We start from the raw sequence: 10,696 nt of genomic DNA, 5'->3' as shown, positions 1-10,696 counted from the left end.
CTGCAATACCCCCTTTCACACAGTTTTAATATACTCCTTCACATACACACAGGTACTCGCCACAAACACCTCGCACACGTGCACTCTGCAATACCCCCTTTCACACAGTTTTAATATACTCCTTCACATACACACAGGTACTCGCCACAAACACCTCGCACACGTGCACTCTGCAATACCCCCTTTCACACAGTTTTAATATACTCCTTCACATACACACAGGTACTCGCCACAAACACCTCGCACACGTGCACTCTGCAATACCCCCTTTCACACAGTTTTAATATACTCCTTCACATACACACACACACACTCACAATCACACACACACACGCACCACACACACACACACACACACACACAGACACACACACGCACCACACACACACACAATCACACACACAGACACACACGCACACAATGACATGTACACGTCAGACTGCCTCAAATACGTAAACCCCAAACGCATCCTAACACACGTACATTTCACATATCCTAAACAATTTAAGAATATAAAAATCATTTGATACAATTACATATTTTTATTCACGCACGGGCACACCCACGAACACGTGTGTGCACATACATACAACATGTACATACAGACATGCAAACACACAGCAAGGACTGATGCTAAACAAATATGACTGAAGCAGCGTGTTAGTCCCCTACCGGTCCAGCCGAAGGGGTTATATGTTTCACATCCGTCGTCCTGTCTGTCTGGCTGGCTGTCCGTCCGTCTGTCCCACATATAGTGGTATGGATGTTTTTTTCACAATGCATTCAGATATTTTGTTAATAGCTTGATCATGTACTGTTACATACCAAGTTTGACTTTATAGCGATTTACCCTTTTTCTAGCAGAGTTATGACCCTTTAACTTAAGATATATGTAAAAACAATTCTTTCTTTTTTCTTCAATGCATCAAGATATTTAGCTGAAATTTTGTTTATAGCTTTGTCATATACTGTTACAGATCACTTTTTATGACGATTTACCCAATTTTCACAGAGTTATGGCCCTTGAATTTAGGAGATTCGAAAATCTGTTGGTCCCGGTAGGGGACATGTATTGTTTTATCAGTACTCTTAGAATGTTTGTTTGATTTGAATAGCACAAACTCTATGAAAGTGAATTTACCAACATGTGCACAGACAACGCAACACTCGGTGCATGCACACATTGAAGCAACTACTTCGTAATTGCAATGTAATATTGTTTAAATTACATTTTAAAAACTGCATTGTAGCTTTTCTATTCAACGTGTATTTTTGCATGTTCAGATTTGCAAAGCCAATGTTGGCAAGTAGTCGCCATTCTGCCTGCAGTACAGTACACAGAATGAATGAATGTTTAACGACACCCCAGCACGAAAAATACATCGGCTGTTGGGTGTCAAACTATGGTAATGCAAATAAATAAAGTGATGATCAACATCAATATAAAAATTCAAGGTTTAAACAAAAACAGTGTAAAGAACTGTGCAAAAATACAAATACAAATATCACAGAATTTTACGGATACTGAATGTTACTCTAAACTTCAATTTGTGCTGTATTGGCCATTCTCAAAGAGAATGTTACACCCTTGCTCCACGGTGAGGTTACAGCACGCGCAGGGGTACAGTACACAGATTGTAGAGGTAGAAACGAAGTAAATAATTAAGCAGTCCAGAGGCGGATCTAGTGGGGTGCTCAGGGCCCCCTTCCTACATTTCACGACAGTTATAATTTTATTATATATTAATTTTACTCCAAACCTCCCCCAAACGTTCCCTTGGCATTCCGCGTCATATCATTGCCCCCCCCCCCCCTCCCCCCATGGATTTTCTTGATCCGCCTCTGCTGTCCATCATACTAACATAAATGTGAAAAGTAGAAAATAAGAAATGTCCCGGGTAAATCACATATCTAGAGTTTTGAGCGACTGCGATCTGTGGTAACAACGTTGTCGTGACTAACTATATTTAGCGGTGTAAAAATTACAAATTGTTGTACCTTGATACAGATAATATCTCGCGATCTGTAGTACTACAGTTAGCGTTTTGATAATTATTGGTCATTGAATGAAAGGACACATTTCTGGAACTTGTCACGATCTGTTATAAAGTTGAGGAAAAATATATTACAAATTCAGGTTTCATTACTTATACTGATTTTAAAAATAACAGATTTCAATCAATAACAGTGTCGAAGGCATAAGTTAGTTTTCTGTTTGTTTTTTGTTTAATGACACCACTAGAGTATATTGATTAAATAATCTTCGGCTATTGGATGTCAAACATTTTGTAATTCTGACATGTAGTCATCAGAGGAAACCCGATACATTTGCTTAATGCAGCAACAGATCCTTTATATGCACTTCCCACAGACAGGATAGCACATACCACGGCCAGTTGTGGTGCACTGGTTGCAATGAGAAAAAACCTAATCAGTTAAATAGAGTAGGTTTGATTTGGTGAATTTTGGAAAAATTGAGGCCAACATTTACATTATTCTGGACATGCAATTATATGTGTTGGTATGCGAACAATTTTCAAAATGTATTAAATATTTCAGACATACCTTCTAAAAATAGAATATGATTAAGTATAACAATTAAAAAATACTGAGTAAAACAACATTGTAAATGCTTTATTTTACATAGAAACATTTTACAGGAAACACATGATAGAATCCAGAAATACTATTAACAACTTTAAAAATAGTCTTTTTAATGACAGTGGTTTATTGTGAGTATTTTGTATTGCTGTTAGTGGGTTCAATCGATGGGATATCGTGAAGTGGGTTCAATCGAGGGGATATCGTGGAGTGGGTTCATGGGATGGGATATCGTGAAGTGGGTTCATGGGATGGGATATCGTGAAGTGGGTTCATGGGATGGGATATCGTGAAGTGGGTTCAATCGAGGGGATATCGTGGAGTGGGTTCATGGGATGGGATATCGTGAAGTGGGTTCATGGGATGGGATATCGTGAAGTGGGTTCATGGGATGGGATATCGTGAAGTGGGTTCATGGGATGGGATATCGTGAAGTGGGTTCAATCGATGGGATATCATGAAATGGGTTCATGGGATGGGATATCATGAAGTGGGTTCAATCGATGGGATATCGTGAAGTGGGTTCAATCGATGGGATATCGTGAAGTGGGTTCAATCGATGGAATATCGTGAAGTGGGTTCGTGGGATGGGATATCATGAAGTGGGTTCATGGGATGGGATATCATGAAGTGGGTTCAATCGATGGGATATCGTGAAGTGGGTTCAATCGATGGGATATCGTGAAGTGGGTTCATGGGATGGGATATCGTGAAGTGGGTTCATGGGATGGGATATCGTGAAGTGGGTTGTCGTGAAGTGGGTTCAATCGATGGGATATCGTGAAGTGGGTTCATGGGATGGGATATCGTGAAGTGGGTTCAATCGATTGGATATCGTGAAGTGGGTTCATGGGATGGGATATCGTGAAGTGGGTTCATGGGATGGGATATCGTGAAGTGGGTTCATGGGATGGGATATCGTGAAGTGGGTTCAATCGAGGGGATATCGTGGAGTGGGTTCATGGGATGGGATATCGTGAAGTGGGTTCATGGGATGGGATCTCGTGAAGTGGATTCATGGGATGGGATATCGTGAAGTGGGTTCATGGGATGGGATATCGTGAAGTGGGTTCAATCGATGGGATATCATGAAATGGGTTCATGGGATGGGATATCATGAAGTGGGTTCAATCGATGGGATATCGTGAAGTGGGTTCAATCGATGGGATATCGTGAAGTGGGTTCAATCGATGGAATATCGTGAAGTGGGTTCGTGGGATGGGATATCATGAAGTGGGTTCATGGGATGGGATATCATGAAGTGGGTTCAATCGATGGGATATCGTGAAGTGGGTTCAATCGATGGGATATCGTGAAGTGGGTTCATGGGATGGGATATCGTGAAGTGGGTTCATGGGATGGGATATCGTGAAGTGGGTTGTCGTGAAGTGGGTTCAATCGATGGGATATCGTGAAGTGGGTTCATGGGATGGGATATCGTGAAGTGGGTTCAATCGATGGGATATCGTGAAGTGGGTTCATGGGATGGGATATCATGAAGTGGGTTCATGGGATGGGATATCGTGAAGTGGGTTCATTCGATGGGATGTCGTGAAGTGGGTTCATGGGATGGGATATCGTGAAGTGGGTTCAATCGATGGGATATCCTGAAGTGGGTTCAATCGATGGGATATCGTGAAGTGGGTTCATGGGATGGGATATCGTGAAGTGGGTTCATGGGATGGGATATCGTGAAGTGGGTTCAATCGATGGGATATCATGAAGTGGGTTCAATCGATGGGATATCGTGAAGTGGGTTCATGGGATGGGATATCGTGAAGTGGGTTCATGGGATGGGATATCATGAAGTGGGTTCATGGGATGGGATATCGTGAGTTGGTTCAATCGATGGGATATCGTGAAGTGGGTTCATGGGATGGGATATCGTGAAGTGGGTACATGGGATGGGATATCGTGAAGTGGGTTCATGGGATGGGATATCGTGAAGTTGGTTCATTCGATGGGATATCATGAAGTGGGTTCATTCGATGGGATGTCCTGATGGGTTACACAGAAATTTCTTTTCAGCTTTTCTACTAGCTGATCTGCTGTCAGACGATTCACATTGAGAAAGATGCTTGGATGGCGCTTCGAGAATGACTGAAAAACAAATAAATTTACATTAGATATGACGTCACATGTCTAAAGTATTTAATTATAAATTGTGATCTATTTTCTATTACACCAATCAATGAAACTTTTATTTTCATATATAAATCATATGAAAAATACATAACTACAAAACATACACTATCAAACAAGAATGATGATTAACATCGGGACACTGAAAGTGGAAAACGTCTTTTTTTCAAATACATGTATCTTATAACCTATTGTATTGACCTATTAATGGTACAGTATCAGTTGGGTGGAGGAGAAGAGAGAAAACATTTTTATACCATTCAGTTCAGTAAATATTGGGTTTATTTTATTAAGTTTTTGGACAAGCATATTTCTGTTTTATGTGAAACCGTTACATTTTATGAGAAAGTGTAATTCGCCTCTAATACTAAAGATGCACATATTACATATTATTTTATTTTTAACGATATTTTTATATATGCCAGTTTCTATCTCGAACCTGTGTGCACATATTGATATTTATGTAATAGCTTTATGGAGATTTATGTTTTTTGAGGTATGATGCAAGTTTATATAGCTTGTCAATATATTTATAGTTTTGTAATTTCTTAGATGCTAATACTTTTTTGTTAACTGTTTTACTGTTTTAATAAGATATGTTTTCTGAACTGATCTTGTTTTTCTTTAAGAGAAATAAAATAGTAAAGTAATATCAAGGGCATTTTTGGCACACATTACATTAATATATCACTGCCAGCCTGTTGTATTCTTCATTAAATCGTTGCTGCATTGCACAGCATTAGCAAGGAGTGTTCTGGATCTAGGAAGACATTTGAGATGTGCTCAGCATTTTATCATACTGACGTGAATATCAACAAGTATTGAATATCTGACAACTTCACTTTTACAAGCGATAGTTTCCCACTTCTTGTCAACTTGAAGTGCAAAGTTACAAAATGTATTGTGTAGCTTTTCGAAGAGTTCACCTTCGATTGTATGAAGAAACCAATTATAATGAAGTTTTGTTAAACTCCATATGAAATCAGCTCCCTATATTTCACAATTATATAGAATCGTTGGTTTGATTAGGGTAGTAGGCTGTATATATTTGGAGGTGGTGAACTATTAAAGAAATACCACTGATTTTCAAAAACCGCTTTCATTATTTTGTTGCACAAATTAGTTTTAGTACTACTAATATAAAAAAGTTTCAGCAAGAGTTAATTGTGTATCCAAGGTATGTGTATCTTGTTTGATTAATTTCGTTCTCCTCACAAAAGAATTGATTACGAGTTGCGTTTTATTGTGTTTTGTTATAATCATAGTTTGATTTTTTCTGCGTTTAAGATGAAATACCATGTAGAAAAGAAATCAGTTAGTGTATGAAAACAATTTTGAAGGAATTTTGCTGACAGAGATAAAAGTTAAAGGTCATCAGCCCAAAGTAAGTGTGAGACATTTTGGCGGTGTAGTTGAATGGGATGACACGTTTCGGTGGAGAAAGTTAGATCATAGAGACTTTTATTAAAAAGCGACGGACTGATATGGTGCCCTTGGCTGACACCTTAAAGGTGATTGTACGTTGTAATCCGTTATTATATTCAAGCGCCGCTCAATATGGAATGTACGTACTCTTTATTATATTATGAAACATTCCTCCAAAACTCTGTGTTTGTATTTTGAGAAACAAACCATTATACGCCATACATGATCAAATGCCTTATTGAAGTCATCAAAGCAAAGATAGACATAAGCGTAAGAGACGGGGGTACTGGGGGATGCACTGCTCTCTAGTGCCGGGGCAAATCCTCAAATTTTGGCAAAACAATAGAGATATTCGAGCAAACTGTGCTAGCCTTAGGCCTTTTTACTATGTATTTTTATCATTCTAAAAGCAAAAGTTATAATCCATGTAAAAGTGAGTAGTGATTCGTTTGCAACCCTACACAGCTGTTATCCAGATTCGGACATTTTCATTTAATTCGGACAAAAACCAGCCTACCCCTCTACAACAATGGGAGCCTATGAAGATAGATATGTTTCAATATTAAAAGATTATATCATGTTCTTCGTTTTTTTTTCTCCAAAACCTGCTAGATTGTCTAGTGTCTTTAACTAAATGCTGTTAGCCGGTTGTTAAGGGTGGATGAGAAAACTTTCCCAGGCAGCTTGTTATTTTAATTACTTTGTAATAGTTTGGATCATATTCCGTGCCTTTTTTATGTAAGAGTTAAAGTATATTCCAGAAGTGTGAAAATTGTTTAAACGTTTGTCGAGTGTTGGAAGAATGATATCTTTACCGAATTTTAGCATTTAATTTGTAATGTAGTCAGTGCCATAAACTTTATTACTTTTATGTGAATTAATGGCAGTCAGAATTTCGTTAGTGGTAATCTGGTTGTGCAGGTATGTATTATATGAATTAACACATTCATGTCTCAAATCACAGATACCTTTGTACGTTTCAATCTGTTTTGTCTTGGCAATCAAAAGATATTTCTTGAAAGTTATTAAAATAAAATATTCTCTTGAAAGTCTGTGTCACTATCTATTTCTTCTTTATGTCTGTCTCATAAGTATTTTATTAGTTTTCAGCATTGTTTATATAACATTTATAAAGGTTGATTTGTTTGGGGTTTTCATTTTGTGGAGTGAGAAGCAATCTTTGCTTTTCAAATTTTAATCTAGAAGCAAAAGCTTGAACTTAAGAAGCGGTTTTGGAAACACACGGGGCGGGATCTAGCTTATTCGATAAAGCACTTCACTGAGGTTCTTTGGTCGCAGGATCGAACCATCTCAGTGGACCCATTCTACATCTTTCCCGTCCCAACCAGTGTTCCACGACTGGTACATTAAAAGCCGTGGTATGTGCTGTTCTGCTTGGGAAAGTGCATATAAAAGATCCCTTTCTGCTAATTGAAAAAATGTAGTAGGTTTGCTCAAAGTCTATATATTATATCAAAGTTAGCAAATGTTTGACATTCAATAGCCGATGATGAATATATCAATGTACTCTATTGGTGTTGATACAAAAACTTACTGAGAAATACAGGTATTGGTATACATTCTCTTTCCACATATTACTTGAAGGTAGAAAGCAAAAGCTGCTCGTGATTCAGGTTATCAAAAAAGCAAACTGTGTCCTTTGAGCGGCCATTTGCTCTTGCTTTCTGTCAATTTCGAGACTTGCTGTATTGAAAGCAAATTTATTCCCATTATATTTTTGCATATATTTAATTGTGTTGAATCATTGGCAACATTCAACAGTTTTCAAGCTGAGTATGAGCTGGGCTCATTGTGGGTGGAATTATTTATATGTACAATAGAACCAAAAACATATTTTGTTTAGCGACACCATTAGAGTACATTAATTTATTAATCATCGGCTATTGGGTGTTAAACATTTGGTAATTCAATTCTGACATATAGCCTTGGAGGACAAACAGTACATTTTTACATAAGTAGCCAGACAGAACAGCACATAACACGGTCTTGCTAGTCGTAGGGCATTGGATGGGACGGGGAATTTATTGTTTATTTAATTGGATAATATTTTATAAAATAGGAATAATTCAGTGATTTTACATCATTAGTATTCCAAGGCTGGGAGTAGCCAGCCCAAAGACGACAGTACCATGTTGAAAGCGCCGTACGTCGGCTTCTTGTGATAACCATATCAAAGATCAAATTTCTTAGTTAATTTCAAATATATTTTTTGTAATGAGGTGCATTTAAATTGGTCTATCTTCGATGTTACGTGACGCTGGTTGACCCATTTGCTTCCCTGCTACCTTAAGAGCAAAAAAAAAAGAACTTTTTGTAATAGATTGCACATTTTATATAATGTTCTAAAATTAATACTAGCATAATGTATTTGACAAAAGTCACTTGGTGCACTATTGATTACTGGTGGAGGGGAGTTACTAACCCACAGCCTGACAAGAAACAAGACACAAACAAATGGCTTATGGTGGTACAGTCGAATTTAAAGAAAACAAATCCGGTTTTTTTTAGGCAAGTCTGACTGACTGATAAACCTGTCAATAGCCTACTCTGGGTATTCTGGCCATCTGACCTGTTGTGCAATATTTTAAATTTGTCTTTGTATTTGAAAATTGTAAACATTTGGGAACTAATTTTGTTTGACTTTGGTCAATATCAGCAATTGTCTTGTGTCGTTTGGTAAACTTTTGGCAAGTTAGATAACCACCGGCATGCATGTTTTCACTGATGCACAACCAGACATTTTGTTAATGTGTCGTTATTGAATACCGGGCAGCTGGTGCATTATGAAGTGGATGGTGGTGGGCAGTCAGTGGGTGGTGGTGGGCAGTCAGTGGGGCTGGCAACTGTTAACAAATCAAGTTAGGTACAGTGTGTTAGGCATTGAGGTAATTTTGAAAAAGTGAAGATACATTGTCATATAGAGGAAAGATTACAAAAACAAATTATATAGTCGCAATGAAAAATCACTGTGGGTGTACCACCCGGCAAAAAGGAAAATTTTAGGTAGACCCTAAAGAAATGTTTATATCCAGTTGGTCATAATGCCATCACCAAAACGGTACTCGTCTGCCAAATGTCACCAACTCACAACCACCTTCCTGTACATGACTGCCTGAGGAAGACTTCGATGCATTGGTGAAACCGTCAACGAGTCGATGTGCACCTTCATGTAGTCTCTGTTTCACAATGTGCGGTTACTTCGGCCTCAACCAACTGTTCCTGATGCCTTGGAAGATTTCCTCAAACAAAACAGTCAAACCTTAGATGGCTATAAACTGTTTCCCTTGGTTAAAGTGCTTAATCTCTTCAACGAATGTGAAAACAGAAATAACTTCCCGACATGTAATGGTGATCTAAAGTCTAACGAACAGTCTTAATTATGTCAGTGTTAAGCATCTGTCTGAACAAAGAAATTTTAAAGTCTGCTGTTACAAAATAGCGGATAGTCTCAATACATTCACTGTTGGAACTCAAAGATAGGCCAGACAGAAGATCGCTATCATTTCACTAGAAAAACAAAGACTACTAAGTACAGATTCCATATAAATTACATTCGAAAAGTTAGATACCAACAATATGACAGCAAAAAGAACACTACTGCAAGAACGACCACCTACAAGAAGAACGTACCGACTCTGAAACTGTACCACCACATCTACCAGATCATTGTCTAACTGCCACCAAGAAAAAGCAAACTGTCTTATAACCTGGATGGCCGATGCAGTATTTCGGGACAATATTGGGACGATGCTGACGTTAGTTAACAATGTGTGATTTATGCTGGCACAAAGTGAATTGTGATAAAAACGTGAAACATCAAGACTACGAGCTATTTCAGAGTTGTAGAGGACCATACACTGGAGACGATGTACATACAAACATTTGGTGTTTTGGATGACCAGGTATTATTTCATGAATTACTCCATATTTAGTAGTATTTCTTTTATCCAATTGTTTTTGGCACTGATTCCAAATTACACAGTACAAACTATGCACTTTTTTACTCTTGGCCAGTATTCGATTTTTCATTGTGAAAACCCGTTTGAATTTATTTCAGTTTTAACATTTGTTGTAATATTACATAAATTATGTAACACGTATACGAAATGATACAATATAACTTGTAGAAGCATCACGAGTGGTCAATGGAGTTGTATGTACCCAAAGTGTGCTCTTCTACCCCTAGCCAAATCCGAGGGGTAAACAGTGCGCCCAGGAGCCACACACAAATCCATCTACCCCGAATGATACTTCTACAACGAATTTATCTTGCCCACATGTTAACTATAATAACCCATTAACTATAGGCACCACACCATCATTTGTCGTTTTACTTGTAGAAACTTAACATAGTCCGGTTTAGGAAACAGCTCCTCATTAAATAAATAATACACAATTCTAACATGCCCTTTGAAAATATTTCTTCCATGATTACAAGCAGGCTAACATCTATATTATTTAAATAACCCATTGGTTTGACGTTACTTGTTATATGTTGTACTAACTG

The sequence above is a fragment of the Gigantopelta aegis genome, chromosome 10 (genome assembly GCF_016097555.1).
Source record: "Gigantopelta aegis isolate Gae_Host chromosome 10, Gae_host_genome, whole genome shotgun sequence".
Lineage (NCBI taxonomy): Eukaryota > Metazoa > Mollusca > Gastropoda > Neomphalida > Peltospiridae > Gigantopelta > Gigantopelta aegis.
This window is presented reverse-complemented; position numbering follows the sequence as displayed.